The sequence below is a fragment of the Enhydra lutris genome, unplaced genomic scaffold (assembly GCF_002288905.1).
Source record: "Enhydra lutris kenyoni isolate GAN:26980312 unplaced genomic scaffold, ASM228890v2 scaffoldscaffold67, whole genome shotgun sequence".
NCBI lineage: Eukaryota > Metazoa > Chordata > Mammalia > Carnivora > Mustelidae > Enhydra > Enhydra lutris.
Window position 1 is genome coordinate 509,235 of NW_019154151.1, and position 17,880 is coordinate 527,114.

General features: G+C 38.2%; 1 pseudogene; it reads right to left on the minus strand.

Annotated features, from left to right (window-relative positions):
- Positions 1-1,293: 1,293 nt before the first annotated feature.
- LOC111159190 lies at positions 1,294-15,630 on the minus strand (annotated as a pseudogene).
- Positions 15,631-17,880: the final 2,250 nt, after the last annotated feature.

The following is a 17,880-nucleotide window of genomic DNA, read 5'->3' on the forward strand; positions in this document are numbered from 1 at the left end:
GGAGGGGCCTTCAAGGCTGAAAGAAACAAAACTAGTGAGAACACACAGTGGTAGAAGTACTGCCTGTTCAGAAGACAATAAAAGCATTTTTTTCTGGTAAGGAGATGTAAGAGACTTTAATAACCAAGGAAGCAAAATCTCATCCAAGGAAAACCACATACAACACTGGTCTGTATTTCTCAACAGCAACTCAATAGAGAATCTCTTTGGCCTATGTAACCAAGAAGAGTGCAAAACGTCTTCCCAACACTGAGGCTCCCATGATCTTTGAGTGTGATAAGTCACTGAGGGTCCCCCTGTAGCCCACTTCCCACACCTAGGCCCCAGTCCCTTAGGATCAATGTCACTCATTAACAAGAATCTTCCTTGATATAAAATTCTGTTAATAAATAAATAAATAAATAACAAATACAGAAATGGCACAAGCAAACAAAACTCCAAATAAAAATAATCATAGCAAGCTTTAACTTCTCACTCTGCATGTATGCCTCAACAGTCCGGCTGAGAACAGTCTGTCCCCTTACTTAAAATGATTCATCACTGCATAGCATAGCAATATTTAGCATATCCCTGTTCCTACTACATACCTCACTCCAAAAAGTGAAAAACAAAACAAACAAAAAACACACACACACACACACACAATATAAACTTAACTAATAATATTTGACATCAACCTAAGGATCCTACTGTATTACTCTACACTAAGGTATATACTACTACACAAAGATATTATAATCATTTCAACCTATTTACAAAATATCCTCATTCTGAGAGCTCCAGAAACATTACAAACATTGCTGCATTACATTCCTCTTCTTGAGATAATTTAAAACCTTGAAACAGGCAAATTTACCTATTTTCTGCACTACCATAGAGGGGCAATTGTCATAAAAGGTGTACAACCAAGATCCTCATCCTCTGATTCTCAGATCAGATCATACATTCTTTCTTTCAGATCATGCAAGTTAACCTAAAATTGGAAACCCAAAGACATTAAGTCGTACAAAAAATGCAAACAGAAAAAAAAAACATAAAAAGCAATCTGTAAGTGGTATTACACTAACAATCTAAATGTTGTTAAGGACAGAAAAATTTACTTGATTTACCAAAACTATAGACATTTCATAAAGTATTTGAGAAATAATGCTTATAACAATAGGGGGAAATTTTTAAGTGAGACAATCAAACAAAAATCATATTGTTCTTTGGCAAAGAGTTCTTCCAAAATGTCATATCCACAAGAAGTAATGTTTGACTCACATGCCAGATCACCTTCAGGTCAACTTTGACTCAGGTTTTGCTTGGTGCAAGGGTATTAGCAGATGCCTGCAGGAGGTAGGTCAAGGAGCACTTAGAGACTTTGGCTGGCTTTGTCTGATGCATGTTGATGTCCTCCAGCACCTGCTGCCAATGCCTCAGTTTTGTCAAATGCTTCTGGACCAGAACATCTTTCTGCTATAATTCACTTCTTAGTTCTGAGACATCCTCTTTGATAACTTGCTCTGGTTCCTGAACAAATAACCATAATCTTTTTTGTTTGTTTTTGAGGAAAAAATATTATGTTTACAATATCCAGAAATTTCTGTATACACTGATCAACACCACTTCGAATGTCTTGCTGATTCATGTCATTGACATAGTGAATCATAAGAAAAATAAAGCAAACATCAAGAGATGACTCCAAATCCTCTACCAAGGTACTGGTAGAAGTTTTTGGAGGGCCTGGCACAGTCTAAAGAAACAAAGCCTGGCCTCTGGAGTCCCTGGGGTGTCCAGGTAGCTGCCTGGAAAAGATACCTCCCAGTGGAGCCAACGTTTCTGAAAATCTCTTTTTCAGGTTTCTAAATTGTCTAATGGAAATGAAGTTCCAGTCCCTGGTTACAACATGAAATCATTTTAATAATGTATGGGGTTAAAGGGGTCGGAGTCCTCCACAAGATCTCTCTCACTTCTGTAAGTCCAGGGGAATCCCCAAAACCACCCGTAAGTTTGAAATTTTGTTGAAAAGATGCACAAAATTATGAAAGTTGTTATATCCATAAATTATTACAGAGAAAGTTTACAAATTAAAATCAGCCAAATGAAGAAGCATATGAAGCAGAGACCAAGAGGCACTTAAATGAGAAGCTTCCAGGTGTCCTCTCCCAATCAAGTATGGATGGTGTTACCTCCTCCCAGTCAATAATTTGTGACAATGTGCAGAGTATTGATATCCACAGAAGCTCACAGAAGCCTCTGATGTCCAGTTTTTATTGGGGTCTGATCATATATTACCCAAGTAGCTGATCTTTATTTTCTATCCCCTCAAAATATTAAGCTTAGTATTTTTAGTCATCAGTTTCTCCAATGGTCTGAACTAAGACTGTATGACCCAAAGCCCCTATCATAACTCACAGTAATAAACTCTCTAATGGCCACAGGCTGTAAGCAAGCAAAGATACTCCTAGCATGCAGGACATTTCAGGAACCTAGAGATAACCTCCCAGCACCAAGGACAATTTTCAGACTGCTTTTAGGTAAAGTTTATTCCTCATGTACCCTAACAAATTTTTATCATTTAGGTAAACTATAGCTAAAAATCACATTTCTCAAACATAATCATGTAATACGCCCTCTAAACCATAGATGTTTAGTCCTCCAATATCAATGAGAAAGTGCTTAACTTTCCTTTGTATAGAAAAATCTCTAGAGAAAACTCTAGAAACCAAAAGAATGCATAAAATAAAACATTACACTAGTGACTTTCCAAACACTATTGAGTATAGCTATAAAACCAGATTTTCATTATTTTCTGGGAATCCTAAAATGCATGGTGGTGTTTTTATTTTGATTAGTTTCTCAGGTAGTGTCCTTGTCTTGTTCCTTTCCAATATTTGAAAAATGTAGATTATTCATGAAAGGACAGATCCAAGGCAAATAAAAAAGAAACACAGAAACAATGACAATTAGCAGTCTTGTTTTGTTTTTTGTTTTTGTTTTAATTTCACTTATTTGAGGGACAGCAAGAGATAGAGCACAAGCAGGGGGAGGGGAAGAGGTAGAAGCAGACTCCCTACTGAGTGGGGAGCCCAATATGAGGCTTCATCCCATGACCTCAAGATCATGACCTGAACTGAGGGAAGATGCTTAACCAACTGAGATACCCAGGGACCCCATTTAGCCACCTTGTTTACAGAAGCTTCAGACAGTAGTATAGCAGGAAGTATTGGCTTTGAGGATTATCACTAGATTCTCACTGTTTAAATGTCACTGAGTATGAAGCTGAGCTAATGCCCCTGTGATTTAGGTGTTTTCTCCTTTTAATTTTTTTAATTTATTTTTTATTTTTATTATATTTCATTATGTTATGTTAGTCACCATGCAGTACATCATTATTATTATTTTTTTTATGTAGAGCTCCATGATTCATTGTTTGCCTATAACAACAGTCCTCCATACAATACATGCCCTCCTTAATACCCACCACCAGGCTCACCAATCCCACCAGCCCACTCCACTCTAAAACCTTCAGTTTGATTCCTGGAGTCCATAGTCTCTCATGATTCATCTCCCTCTCTGATTCCCCACCTTCATTTTTCCCTTCCTTTTCCTAATGTCATCCATGTTATTCCTTATGTTCCACAATAAGTGAAACCACATGATAGTTATCTTTCTTTGCTTGGCTTATTTCACTTAACATAAATTCCTCCAGTTCCAGCCACGTGGATGCAAATGGTGTGTATTCATCCTTTCTGATGGCTGAGTAATATGCCATTGCATATATGAACCAAATCTTCTTTATCTGTTCATCTGTTGAAGGGCATCTTGGCTCTTTCTACAATTTGGCTATTGTGGACATTGTTGCTATAAACATTGGGATTCATATGGCCCTTCTTTTTACTACGTCTGTATCTTTGGAGTAAATACCCTGTAGTGCAATTGCTGGGTCATGGGGTACCTCTATTTTTAATTTTTTTGAGGAACCTCCACAATGTTTTCAAAAGTGGTTGTACCAAATTGCATTCCCACCAACAGTATAAGAGGGTTCCCCTTTCTCCACATCCTTTCCTACATTTCTAGTTTCTTGTCTTATCAATTTTTGCCATTCTAACTTGTGTAAAGTGATATCTCAATGTGGTTTTGATTTCAATTTCCCTGATGTTGAATATTTTTCCATGTGTCTGTTAGCCATTTGTGTATCTTCTTTGGAGAAGTGTTTGTTCATATATTCTGCCCATTTTTTTGACTTGATTATTTGGTTTTTAGGTATTAAGTTTGAGAAGTTCTTTATAGATCTTGGATACAAGTCCTTTATCTGTAGTGCCTTTTGCAAATATCTTCTCCCATTCCATTGGGTTGTCTCTTTGTATTATTGACTTTCCTTTGAACATGTAGGAAAGGATATTTTTCCCAGCAAGGCTATAATTCTGAATAGATGGAGAGACAAGGAGCTTCCAAGACTGGCAGAAACTGAAAATAATATGTGGCCACTAGGCTGGTCCTGCAATAAATATTAGGGATGGGGGTTCAGTAAAAGGATAAAGACCCCAAGAGTGATATAGACCAGAAATTTATAGAAACAATCTATAGAAACAAGAACTTCACAAGCAACATGATTACAATAAAATTGTATCTTTCAATAATTACTCTTAACTTTAATGGCCTAATGCTCCTACAAAACAACACAGGGTTGCAGATTGGATAAAAAGACAGGACCTATCCATATGCTGTCTTCAAGAGACTCATTTTTTAAATGTTTTTTTTTTATTTTTTATAAACTTATAATGTATTATTAGCCCCAGGGGTACAGGTCTGTAAATCGATAGGTTTACAGACTTCACAGCACTCCCCTTAACACATATCCTCCCCAATGTCTATAACTCCACCACCCTCTCCCTCCCCCCTCCCCCCAGCAACCCTCAATTTGTTTTGTGAGATTAAGAGTCTCTTATGGTTTGAAGAGACTCATTTTTAACCTAAAGATACATCCAGACTGAAAGTGAAGGGATGGAGAATGATTTTTTCATGCCAAAGGACCTCAAATGAAAGCTGGGGTAGCAATTCTCATATCAGATAAATTAGATTTTAAGCTAAAGACTGTAGTTACAGATACCAAAGGACACTACATCATGTTAAAAGGGTATATTCAACAAGAGGATCTAACAGTTGTAAATATCTATGCCCTCAACATGGGAGCAGTCAAATACATATGCCAGCTATTAACCAAAATAAAGAGACATATAGATAATAATATGCTAATAGTAGTTGCTAGTAGTGTGTTATTATCATCACTCCACTCTCAGCAACAGACAGATCATCTAAGCAGAAAATCAAAAAAGAAACAACAACTTTGAATGATACACTGGACCTGATGGACCTCATAGATATATACAGAACATTCCACCATAAAACAACAGAGTACTCATTCTTATCAAGTGCACATGGAACTTTTTGCACAACAGACAACATACTAGGTCACAGATCAGGTCTCAACTGGTATCAAAAGATTGAGATTATTCCCTGCATATTCTCAGAGCACAGTGATTTGAAACCAGAACTCAATCACAAGAAAAGGTTTGGAAGAAATTCAAGCACATGGAAGCTAAATACCACCCTGCTTAAGAATGTTTGGAACAACCAGGAAATCAAAGAAGAATTTAAACAATTCATGGAAACCAATGAGAACAAAAACACATAGGTCCAAAACTATGAGATATGACAAAGGTGGTCCTAAGCAAGAAATACACAGCCATCCAAGACTCACTCAAAAAAATAGAAAAATCCCGAATACACAAACTCCCTTTACACCTTAAAGAACTGGAGAATCTACAACAAATTAAGCCCTCCCCACACACAAGAAGGGAATTAATTAAGACTTTAAGACTTTAAATTAAGTATTTAAGAGATCAATGAATTAGAAACTGGAAAAAGAGTTGAGCAGATCAGTGAAACTAGAAGCTGGTTCCTTGAAAGAATTAATAAGATCAATAAGCCACTGGCCAGACTTATTCAAAAGAAAAGAGAAAGGACCCAAATAAATAAAATTATGAATGAAAGGGGAGAGATAGTGACTAACACCAAGGAAACAGAAACAATCATCAGAAATTATTATCAACAGCTATATGCCAATAAATTAAACAACCTGGAAGAAATGGATGCCTTCCTGGAAATGTATAAACTTCTAAAACTAAAACAGGAAGAAACTGACAACTGGAACAGACCAAAAACTAGTAACGGGATTGAACCAGTTGTCAAAAATCTCCCAAAAATCAAGAGTCCAGGGCCTGATGGATTCCATGGGGAATTCTACCAAATGTTCAAAGAAGAAATAATACCTATTCTTCTGAAGCTGTTTCAAAAAATAGAAACAGAAGGAAAACATCCAAATTCATTCTATAAGACCAGCATTACCTTGGCCCCCAAACTAGGCAAAGAACCCATCAAAAAGCAGAATTACAAAAAGGAGAATTATAGACCAATATCCCTGATGAAAATGGATGCCAAAATTGTCAATAAGATCTTAGCTAATAGGATCCAACAGTACATTAGAAGGATTATCCATCGTGACCAGGTTGGATCTATCCCTGAGATTCGAGTGTGGTTCAACATTTGCAAATCAATCAATGTGCTAGAACACACAAATAAGAGAAGAGAAAAGAACTATATGGTCCTCTCAATTGATGCAGAAAAAGCATTTGACAAAATACAGCATCCTTTTCTGATTAAAACTCTTCAGAATTTAGGAATAGAGGGAACATTCCTCAATTTCATAAAAACCATCCATGAAAAGCCAACAGCAAATATTATTCTCAATGGAGAAAAGCTGAGAGTCTTTCCCTTAAGATCAGGGACAGGACAAGGATGCCCACTCTTGTCACTATTATTTTTCTCCTTAACTACATATATATTTTTCTCTATGAACGTGCCCTGGGTTATATATAAAAATGCAATGGTTTGTAATTATATTCTTGTTTTCTCTTATTGTTCCCTGTTCAACAGTACTTATATATTATTTACATACTGAGAACAATTAGGGAAAATCTAAGTGATTGGCTCTATAGAAAGCTGCTGGCATATTCTTATTTAGTATGCTAATTAGGTAGTCTTGTTCTGGGGAGACTGGTAGCAGTTTTTCATGCAGGGAGTCTATACCAACCTAAGCCTAAAGGATGTAATGAACAGAATCCAAAGAGCCATGGGAGAAGGGCCTCCCAAAGGAGCTGTGAACTTTGGTCTAAGGCCACAGCCAATGCACCAGCACCTTTCAGAAGCAGCTAGAGGAATATTCTTCCCACTCTGGATAACCTACTGTACCTCACATTGACTGAAGCCAACTACAAACAAGACTGAAAGGGACCTGGATAATGTAGTCCAAATCAAAAACTCCCATAGTCCATGGAATAAAGTAGAGAAAAGTAGAGGGTGGAGCCAGCAAGGCAAATACATAAGTCTGAGAACTAAGCTCTGGAGAAGCCCAATGCTTAGAAGTTAAGGAAACTAAGATGGACAAGCAAAGGAGACTAAAAAGGAATAGAAAACAGGTAGCAAGAAAACAAAGAATGTGACATCCTAGAGCCAAATAAAGGTGTTTAAATAATAAGGAAGTAAATTTTTCAACTGTATCACATGCTACTGGGTCAGAAGTAAATGGATCGAAAATTAACTGCTAGATTTGGTAATGTAGCTGACCCTGGAAACTTTGAAAAGAAAAGCATGAAAATAAATGAAGATCACCCACATGAGAATAAACAGAAGGTACTCATTCTGAGCTTTCACTATAGCAAGTGACACTGCCACTATCCCTTGCATTTGGGAGATACTAAAAATCTTTCAGAAGAATTGGAAAGCTTTATAGTGGGGGGAAAAAGAAGAGGCTTCAGTATTGCTTTGATTGAAGTTTGTGGGCATGGAGAAGCCAATGACAGGCTAGCTAGAAGGGGGACAGCATATGTGATTGGTTTGGGGATCATATTTGGTTTTCTCTGGTTGGCCTGAGTTGGGAAGGGGAAAAGAAATCAGAGAAGCTGCAATCATTGACCAAGACCTGACTCTTTTTTTTAAAGATTTTATTTATTTATTTGAGAGAAAGAGACAGAGATAGTGACAGAGATAACAAGAGAGAGCACAAGCAGGGAGGAGAAGGAGAAGCAGGCTCCCTGCTGAGCAGGGATCCCAATGCAGGACTGGATCCCAACTACCTGGGATCATGACCTGAGCCAAAGGCAAATGCTTAACTGACTGAGCCACCAAGGCACCCCAAGTCCTGACTTTTCTGGGCCAGTTGCTGCAAAGGTTGTGGTTTGGTTTCCTGGACTGTTCGCTATAGAGGTTGTGGGTCAGAATTCTGTTGTCAAAATGATCTTGCCATTGTCCATTTGTATAGTCAGTCTCTCAGGGGTTTCAGTGGAGTACAGGGGTTAAAGAATGATTTGAATGGTGCACTGCTGATTGTACAGTCAGGACAGAGAAATTATTCTAAGTATTTAAAACTGAGGTAATTTAATGTAGGTGATTGGTGATAGATGAGCTGAGGAAACTAATGAGAAACAGTAAGGGAACCCAGAGATAAGCAACCTAAAGGCAGTTATTCCATCCTTAGAACTAAAGGAATAATAGAAAGCAGTAGTGTTTACCAGATCCCAGTCCAGTCCAACAGAGGCACATAGTTAACAGTTGTAAAGGCATACAATCGGCTGCTGCTTCTTTGCTCAGTGCCTGAGGCATTATTGACCTATCCTAGAAGTGTATTAGGAAACCTTTCAATTTTACTGTTTTAGACTGCCCAGTATGCAGTATATGTAAAACTAGTTCCTGGCCACTTCTGTGTCCACTAAATGGCTGCTCTTCCTGCTCTCTACAACAAAGTTGAATATGCTAAACAATTATCAATTCCTTAGTTAAGGTAGTGAATTAAACTTCATATCCCTTTTGGGAGCTAATTTCCTATCCTAAATATGAGTCAGCTTAGCTTTTGGGTGCCTGAATGCCATGATTTCAGTTCTTGTCAGGCCCCTCACTCAAAGGCTAGATTATTTAATGTAACTAGCTGGAGAGATGGTTTTAAATGTGTCCACAATTCTTTGGTCTCCCTCCCTTTAAGAGGCAGAACTTAATTCCCCTTTCCTCAGTGTATGCAGACTTAAAGACTTGCTGGTAATAATAGAATAATGCAGAAAGACAGAGTATGACTTCAGAGACTAGGTCATAAAGGCACTGTGACTTTACTCTCTTTCTTTGATCACTCAATCTGGACTAAGTCAGCTGCTGTGTCAGGAGAGAATGTCCATGTAGGAAAGAACTGTGTCTTTTAACAGCCACGTGAATGAGACATTTTGTAATTTGATCTTATTGTCCTTGCCAAGTCTTCAAATGAGTACCACCCAGGTTGAGTCTTCTTTTTTTTTTTAATTTTTGTTTAAATTCCAGTTACTTAACATACAGTGTAATATTATCTTCTGGTGTAGAATTCAGTAATTCATCACTTCATACAATACCCAGGTGCTCATCACAACAATTGCCTTCCTTAATATCCATTGACTATTTGACCAATCCCCATGCCTACCTCCCCACCTGTAACCATCAGTTTGTTCTCTTTAGGTAAGAGTATTTTTCCTGGATTGCCTCCCCCCCACCATGTCCATCCGTTTTGTTCCTAATATTCCACATATGAGTGAAATCATATGGCATTTGTCTTTCTCTGACTGACTTATTTTGCTTAGCATAATAGTCTCTAGCTCCATTCATATCCTTGCAAATGGCAAGATTTCATTCTTTTTTTTAATCTTTTTTTCATTTTTTTTATTTTCAGAATAGCAGTATTCATTGCTTTTGTACCACACCCAGTGCTCCATGCAATCCGTGCCCTCTCTAATACCCACCACCTGGTTCTCCCAACCTCCCACCCCCCCACCTCTTCAAACACTTCAGATTGTTTTTCAGAGTCCATAGTCTCTCATTGTTCACCTCCCCTTCCAATTTCCCCCAACTCCCTTCTCCTCATTCTTTTGATATTTGAGTAAGAATATATATATATATATATATATCTGTCCTCCTTACCCATTCATCAGTCAATGGACACTTGGGCTCTTTCCATAACTTGGATATTATTGATAATGATACTATAAACATAAGGGTACATGTGTCCCTTCAAATCAGTATTTTTGTATCCTTTGGGATAAATACCTAGTAGTATAATTGCTGGATCATAAGGTAGTCCTATTTTTTTTTTTTTTTTGAGAGAGACTGAGAGTGCTTGTATGTGTGCATGAATGGGAGGGGTGCAGAAGGACAGGGAGAGAGAATTTTAAGCAGACTCCATGCTGAGATGAGCCTCAGTCTCATGACACTGATATCATGACCTGAGCCAAAATCAAGAGTCAGATGCTTAACCTACTGAACCATCCAGCCACCCCAGGGTAGTTCTATTTTTAATCTTTTGCGGAACCTCCATATTGTTTTCCTGAGTGGCTGCACCACTTTGCATGCCTACCACTACAGCTTTGTGATATATCTTGAAATCCAGAATTCTGATGCCTCCAGCTTCGCTTTTCTTTTTCAAAGTTCCTTTGGCTATTTGGGATCTTTTGTGTTCCATACAAATTTTAGGATTGCTTCTTCCAGCTCTGTGAAAAATGCTCATGACATTTTGATAGGGAATGTATTAAATGTGTAAATTGTTTTGGATAGTATAGGCATTTTAACAACATTTATTCTTCCAATCCATGAGCATGGAATGTTTTTTCCATTTCTTTGTGCCATCTTAATTTCTTTTTTCAGTGTTTTATAGTTTTCAGAGAACAGACATTTTACCTCTTTGGTTAAGTTTATTACTAGGTACCTTACAGTTTTTGGCACAATTGTAAATTGGATTGATTCCTTGATTTCTCTTTTTGCTAATTCATTATTATATAGAAATGCAACAGTTTTATCTATATTGCTTTTGTATCCTGCAACTTTACTAAATTTGTGTAACAGTTCTAGCAACTTTTTGGTGGAATTTTGTTGGATTTTCTACATACAATATCATATCATTCACAATATCATATCTACATACATATATCTATATGTATATCTACATATATCTATATACATATATCTATATACATATCTACATACAATATCATATCATTGTTGTCTGATTGCTGAAGTTAGGACTTCCAATACTGAGCCACCCAGGCGCTCCCAGATTCTGTCTTTCATATAATTTATTCATTCTTCTGTTTCTTCCAGACTTGTGGTCATTACATCAAATCAGTTTCAAATTTCAGTTATCATATTTTTCATTTCTGACTTTTATTTAACTCCTATTTCTCTATAGTAAGGGTCTCCCTGATGTCTTCCATGCTTTTCTCAAGCCCAGTGGACATCCTTATGATTATTGCTTTAAATTCTCCATCAAGCATGTTACTTACATCTGTTTCAATTAGATCTCTGGTTGTAACCTTTTCTTATTGTTTCATTTGGGATGAATTCCTCCACTTTCACATGGTCTTTTTCTTTTCCAAGACATTTGCCTAGGTCTCTGTATTATTCACTGTGTTAGAAAAGTCTGTTATGGGGATGCCTGGGTGGCTCAGTGGGTTAAAGCCTCTGCCTTCAGCTCAGGTCATGATCCCAGGACCCTGGGATTGAGCCAGGAGTCAGGCTCTCTACTCAGCAGGGAGCCTGCTTCCTCCTCTCTCGCTGCCTGCCTCTCTGCCTACTTGTAATCTCTGTCTGTCAAATAAATAAATAAAATCTTAAAAAAGAAAAAGAAAGAAAAGTCTGTTATGTTTCCTGCTTCTGAGAGTAGTGGCTTTATCGAGAAAAGGGCACATAGTGTCCAGGGCCTGGCACTTCAAGGAGTGTCTCTGTTCTGTGTGCACTCTTCTGTTGTGTTTTTGTTCCTTTATCCCTCAGGTGAGTCTTCTGGCCAGGCTCTTCTTGCATGCCCTTGGCAGTGTTTAGACCATGGCCACTGGGCAGTGCGTTTTAATTAGGTGTACTCTGGTCTGCTTGTTAAATGAGACCTGATGCTACTTCCACTAAAACTGAAGCCTTGAAGAATTCTTCGGTGAGTACATATGGTGTGTGCAGGGTTTTCTGCTGGTCTTCTGGGGAAAGAGCCCTTTCCACTGGTCCTTCGGCACATTTACCTGAGAAAAAACTGTACCCACAGATTGAAGGTTGGTGGGACTTGGTGTAAGCAGTTTAGACAGTCAGTGTTGGCACTGTGCTGTTTATTGAAATTGGTTTATGTTGAGGGTTGGGGGAGAGAAATTGTGCCAGTTAGCTCCTTTTTTTCCTGCTTCTCTCAGGGAAGCACTCCTAGAAGAGTGAATGATTTTCTCTAGCGTGTCCTAGGCATTTTTCAGATTGCTATTTTCATGTTCTCTGCCTCTAAAGTGCTTACCTGCATGGAGCAGCACAGTACACTTTGGGCTCTATCCCAAGGTTGCTGACTTTTAAAACCAAACTTAAGGGGCATGCTGTGAATGGAACCTGTGCTGGTCTTCTGGGGGAGGTATGGATGCAGCTTTCATGGTGAAAGGCAGTTGCACCACACTGCAGGATAATGGGATTTGGAGCAAAGCAGGCTTAACGGTCATTTCTGGGTTAGCCACCCTCAGCAAGTGTCTCTGTGCCTATGCTGAGGGGTGGAGGAAGCCAATGACTCCTGTAGGTTTTTTTGTACCTGGATAGGCATCTCTATGAATGCTGTCTCTCACACATATGCTCCAATATGAGTGAACAATTTCTCCTTCTGTGTCTTAGGAGATCCTCAGATCCTGGCATATGTTCTGAGGTTGCTTGCCTGTATTCTCTCCAGGAGTAGAGCAACACTCTCAGGTGTATCCCAGTCAAACCTGCCAACCTGTAAAATGTTAGCATTTGAGCCCTGGTAGTTGCAAAAATTCACAAAAATCAGCCCCTCTCATTTTCCCAGCCAATAGCTTGGGGAAGTGTTCTCCTTGTATGCATCCCTGTGAGTTCCACTCTCTCTTGCCTTTCTCCAAGACAAGGACTTTCTGCTTTCTGCAGCACCCATAATCAGTTTCTCACCCAAACCATGCCTCCACACTTCCTACTTTCCTTGATGTGGCCTTTCTCTCCTTCTAGTAGTGCAGTATGTTCTGTCAGTCCTCAGGTCAATTTCTTGAATATTCAGATTATTTGATAGTTATCTGGTTGTGTTCAAGAGATGAGAGAAGCTCAGGGTCCTCCTAATATGCCACCATCTTAGCTCCTCCACAAACAGTTCTCAACCCAGGCTGAGTCTTGATTGAAATCTCCTAAGATACTTTTAGGCAGGACCATACAGTTCAGCCAATCCTGGATTCCTAGCCCATAAGGACAATATGATGTAATAAATCTTTGTTGTATTGAGCTGCTAGGTATTAGAGTTATTTGTTATACAGCAATAGATAGCTACTACAACTGAGATTCTGTTCTGAACAGATGGACAACATAGAATCCAAACACTGACACTTATAGGGCTATAAGTATCACTACTTCCTTTTATTTCACTCTATTTACCAGATTGGATTTCTTTAGATATCAGTTATTACTTGATGAAATTCAAATTCTCCAGATATTTGGCACTTATTTGTAACACTGGCTACTCACGGGTGGCCAGACTAATTAATCCATCTAATCCTAGCCCATTTATAACTAGGCTTATTATTTCCCCCCTTCATGGTTTAAATTGAAGTCAATATGGATCCTGACACTATTTTGTCTGTATTTTCATTCTGTAACAAACACTAAGAATAACTTAGTGTATTTCAATGACTATGATAATCATTAAAGATAAAACTAAGTAAGAGGCAATCCCTACATTCATAGAATTCACAGTTTGTGACACAAATTGTTACATCTTACCATACCCATTTCCCTTTCCTCCTTTAGTAATAGAACTTAATGTTTTATCTGAGCATATGACACCCCAGAACATAATTATATTCTCTATCTCCTTTCTAGGCTGCATGTGGCCAGGTGACTAAGTTATTTCTAATGAAATTTGAGAGGAAATAGTTTCGCCCCTTTTGAATCAAGTCTCTCCAGAGACAAAGTACCCTTCACTTTTTTGCCCTCTTACTGCTGGCTGGAATGCATAAATAGTAGAATGATTTAAATTAGCCATCTTAGACTATCTGGTGGAAGTTTTGGGTGGAGAACTGTTACAAAGATTCTATCCTTGACTAAACTCTACTCAGGCTACTCTGAGTTTTTCAACTAGTCCTTAACTTTCAGAATTCCATGTTCATCTCTGCATTGTCTAATTTTAGAATGAATTCTAAGTTTAACCACAGTACCCTATTTTCAGTATCTGATCACTGTCCATGTCTAAGGGGATTCTTCATCCTCCACTATCCTCCCAGTAATATCTAATCCACGTGGCCTTCCTTCAGCAAGAATCCTATCAGATCAGTTTAGCAAGAATCCCTTTACCCCTGATGCCGTAATTAATTTTCCATCTGCTGAACCCTTACCTTGTTTTCTGGCTATAAATTTCCACTTGCCCAGATTGTATTTAGAGTTGAGGACAATATTTCTTTCTTACTGTTAAGACACCATTACAGTATCTTTATACTTATTGCAACCCTCTTTATAATCTTTAACTGTTCCAAGGACTTTTTTTTTTTCCTTAAAAAATGGCAAAGCAACAGGCTTACCTGGGTGGCTTATTTGGTTAAGTGTCCAGCTCTTGATTTCAGCTCAGATCATGATCTCATGGTCATGGGCTAGAGTCCCACATTGAGCTCCATTATGGGTGTGGAGCCTGCTTGGGATTCTCTCTCTCCTTTTCTATTTGCCCCTCTCCCACCTTTCTCTCTCTCAAAAAAATAGCAAAGTAACAAGTTAAAAAGATTGTGGAGCCACTATATGGGTTCTGGATTGCCTACACTTGGACTGTGCCAGATAAAGAAATTAATTGTTTAAGCTATGTAATAAATCTTTAGTCTAATGAAAAGTGACATTAGTTCTATCTAGAACTAAGCAAAAAGTTTTAAGAGAGCACAGCAGTGGGAGAGATCAAGCACCAAAGAGGCTCCTAAACTGTTAGAACTAATCTCTCAGTTTGTCCTGAGCTTAATGAACTTGATTACTCTGTCATTCAACTGATAAAGACTATCACTTCTACTCTTTTCATCCTTTCAATCCATGATCACCTATCCCTTGATTTCTTCTTATAACAAAGCTGATTATTTTGAAATAGTGATTTCATGGGGTGCCTGGGTGGCTCAGTGGGTTAGAGCCTCTGCCTTCGGCTCAGGTCATGATCTCAGGGTCCTGGGATCAAGCCCTGCATCGGACTCTCTGCTCCACAGGGAGCCTGCTTCCTCCTCTCTCTGCCTGCCTCTCTGCCTACTTGTGATCTCTGTCTGTCAAATAAATAAGTTAGATCTTAAAAAAAAGGAAAAAAAAAGAAATAGTGATTTCATTTTCTTTTTTTTTTTGTAATTTTATTTTTTTCAGTGTTCCAATATTCATTGTTTATGCACCACACCCAGTGCACCATGCATCACGTTCCCTCCTTAGTACCCGCCACCAGGCTCACCCAACCCCCCAAACCCCCTCCAAAACCCTCAGTTTGTTTCTCAGAGTCCACAGTCTCTCATGGTTTTTCTCACCCTCTGATTTCCCCCAACTCACTTGCCTCGCCATCTCCCAATATCTTCCATGTTTTTCCTTATCCTCCACAAGTAAGTGAAACCATATGATAATTGACTTTCTCTGCTTGACTTATTTCACTCAGCATAATCTCCTCCAGTCCCATCCATGTTGATACAAAAGTTGGGTATTTATCCTTTCTGATGAGGCACAATACTCCATTGTGTATATGGACCATATCTTCTTTATCCATTCATCTGTTGAAAGGCATCTTGGGGGCGCCTGGGTGGCTCAGTGGGTTGAGTCGCTGCCTTCGGCTCAGGTCATGATCTCAGGGTCCTGGGATCGAGTCCCGCATCGGGCTCTCTGCTCAGCGGGGAGCCTGCTTCCCTCTCTCTCTTTGCCTGCCTCTCTGTCTACTTGTGATCTCTGTCTGTCAAATAAATAAATAAAATCTTTAAAAAAAAAAAAAAAGAAAGGCATCTTGGCTCTTTTCACAGATTGGCGACTGTGGCCATTGCTGCTATGAACATTGGGGTACTGAAGGCCCTTCTTTTCACTAGATCTGTATCTATGGGGTAAATACCCAGTAGTGCAATTGCAGGGTCATAGGGTAGCTCTATTTTTAATTTCTTAAGGAATCTCCATACTGTTTTCCAAAGTGGCTGTACCAACTTGCAATTCCCACCAACAGTGTTAGAGGGTTCCCCTTTCTCCACATCCTCTCCAACACAAAATCCTAGAGGAGAACATAGGCATAACCTCTTCAACATTGGCCACAGCAACTTCTTTCAAGACACGTCTCCAAAGGCAAAGGAAACAAAAGTGAAAATGAACTTTTGGGACTTCATCAATATCAAAAGCTTCTGCACAGCAAAGGAAACAGTCAACAAAATAAAAAGGCAACCCATAGAATCAGAGAAGATATTCGCAAATGGCACTACAAACAAAGGGCTGATATCCAAGATCTATAAAGAACTCCTCAGACTCAACACACACAAAACAGATAATCATGTCAAAAAATGGGCAGGAGACATGAACAGACACTTCTCCAAAGAAGACATACAAATGCGTAACAGACACATGAAAAAATGTTCATCATCATTAGCCATCAGGGAGATTCAATTCACAACCACATTGAGATACCACCTTACACCTGTTAGAATGGCCAAAATCAACAAGACAGTAAGCAAGAAGTGTTGGAGAAGATGTGGAGAAAGTGGAACTCTCATTTTTCTTTAAACCCTTCTTACTCAAGAAATTACTGGAAAATTTCAGCAATAAACACATTCAAATCTCTATCACCTCTGTAACACCAGTATAAAGCAAATACATGTAATCAACTTCTATCATGTAGCATCAAAATCATTATGGTATTTATGGGAGACTGAGAATAGGCAAAATGGGTGAAGTTATTTCTAGGTGGTCAGTAAATAGTTGGTTCACACTGTTAATAATATTACTCTGAGTCTATGACAGAATTACTAGAATCAACACGTTGACATTTTTACCAGGTGGTATTGCTAAGTAATGGAGTAAAAATCTCATAAAATACCATATTTAGTTTTAAATACACTAAGATTTGTGTGTGTACAGAATATAATTGTCAAACTAAGGCAGAAATGTCACTAAAATATCTTTGAGAGGTTAAAGTTCTCATGTTGCCTCTTGTTTTATTTCTTTTATTTTTTTCTGCAGACTGGCAAGGATCCACAGATTTCTGCTAAGGTGTCAATGGGGAATAAGCTTTCATACGGTGTTACCTCATCTGAGGATTTTAAGGGAATTGTACCCCTGCTTGACCAAAGAGATAAATTATATAAATCCACTAATTATTATGCTACTTGTAACTTTTTCACAAACCAAAGTCATCTAGAATCTACTGAAAATCTAATATGTATGTGATGTTGTATAGGGACAAAATTTTGAAATTTTGTTGGGGAAAAAACTGTTACACATAAAACAGAGGAAAACATAAAACAAATGTAATTAAGTTTAAATATTATGGAACTGATAACAAATGCATTTGAGTTTTAGAAACTGAGAGGTCACTGTATCTAGAGCAATTAAGGAAGATACCATGGAGGAGTCTGAATTTGAGGATGGGCAAGTTGGAAGAGACAGGTAAAGCTTTCATTAAGCCTTAAAATTATGGTAATGGCATATTTCTATATAATCTGTTTATGCATGCAATTAAAGACCCTATATATAGAGGTGTGTAATGTATGAAATAAATTATATATAACAGAATATATATATATATAATGTATCTGTTTTACATATAAATATAACAAATATATATCC